We start from the raw sequence: 1,791 nt of genomic DNA, 5'->3' as shown, positions 1-1,791 counted from the left end.
AAAAGCACAGCGTTTTGTTGATATTGTGAGTGCACACAAATAAAAGTGGACCCTTTACAGTTACGAGTGATGTATTATTCTTACCTTTATGAGTAAAAATTACGGCGTATTCACTGAAATAAACACAAGTGATGGCGCTGGCGTCTCCATGTCCTGCAGAGCGTCTCCGCACAAACTATTGGATACAGCGCACATTTATCTAGCTTTAACGTTTAAACATTAATATGCTTGAATTGTTTTATATCTATAGATTTTATTTTAGGCTAGTCGTGATGATTTGAGAAGGCTAAATTGATCAAGGCTCACTGTCTGCCGCTGGCCGCTTGGTCGTTACTATAAAAAACAAAAACTTATATTTAACGAACAAAAAATGCTCCAAAAGTTTTTCTAAATGAACTTAATAAAAAAAAAAACGAAACGAAATATAATCACTTTGCCATTACATACAAAACTGAACTATTTTAATAGCTGGAACAGTAGTATAAGCTGTTTTGGGAGAAGGGGGGGAAAAGAGACGGGCTCGGGTCAGTAATTCTGATGAGCTGTCGGACACGGGCCGGGCTAGAGCCTAAATCTGAGGCCCGTGCCTCTCTCTAGGATGGAGAGATGTCGCTGCGTGTTATAGCTATTAATATTGACATTCCTGTTGGTTTAAATGGTCGGCCATCGGGGGCCCCCTTAAAGTGCAGGGCCCCAGGCTACGCCTCTGAACGTGATCATATGTCATACGTGATCATACTGTGCTGCTCAAACCAGTATACTTTGACTCGCTCAAAGACCGAGAGACATGCAGGTTTGTTGTTTATTGTTTGAAGGTCAAAGGTCAAATACGACTCTGCCAAACATACACAGTGTCAGGATTTTGGAGGTGCTCTTCATTATGATTAATGTACCTTTAATGTGTTCTGCACAAACGTTTATACCTTTAATAACACTATAATACCTTTAATGACATTAACAAACATTATATAATGCTTGACAGAATATTAGTTAAAATACGTTCAATATTTTCTGTCATGAATATTTATTTTATTCTTAATAGTTTTAGTAATAGTTTATAGTTATGTTTTGTTCATCAGATGATGGCTGTTTTCTCATAAGTTTTCTCGTAAATTTCTCGTATCAGTAATTGCTAATGTGTGTTTTTAATTTGTCTGAGTGATAGAGGAAGACAATGAGAGAGGAAAAGGGGTAGGGGTGAAGAGCAAAACTGAATGATTTTTGGGAGTGTTACATTCAACACAACTTCCAGGTGTCTGTTCTCACTGCCTCTGTTGCCGTGGCAGCAGAGGTAGATCTCTCTCACACACACACACACACACACACACACACACACACTTCTCTGTGGAAGCTTTTAATCCTGGTTTGTAGGTAAAACAAACTTTCCTCATGTGAGTCACCAGAATGCCAGACAGCAGCTGAGAACACAGATGGACTCATGCTTTAGTTTCAGAGCAGAACCATACACATCTACACTAACACTCACACATTTGGCTGCATTTATTTCTATTTTGTGTGTGTCTCGTGTTTGTCCAGCAGAGGTCAGACTCATAACGCTGAGCATCAGATCGGGCCTTCATTCATTAGTTCAAATGCTGATGAAAACATATATTAATGACTGAATAGAGTTGATGAAAGAGTGTGAGGATGTGAGGAGCAGAATAAAGCACAGAGCTCCAGCAGTGAATGAGTGTTTTCTTTAGTGGAAACCGATGGTGAGCAGTTTGTTGATCTCCTCTCAAATGAAGCAGAGAGAGACGAGCTGCAACTATCACACACACACACACACAC

The sequence above is a fragment of the Sinocyclocheilus rhinocerous genome, unplaced genomic scaffold, assembly GCF_001515625.1.
Source record: "Sinocyclocheilus rhinocerous isolate Xijiao unplaced genomic scaffold, SAMN03320098_v1.1 scaffold39307, whole genome shotgun sequence".
Classification (NCBI taxonomy): Eukaryota; Metazoa; Chordata; class Actinopteri; order Cypriniformes; family Cyprinidae; genus Sinocyclocheilus; species Sinocyclocheilus rhinocerous.
This window is presented reverse-complemented; position numbering follows the sequence as displayed.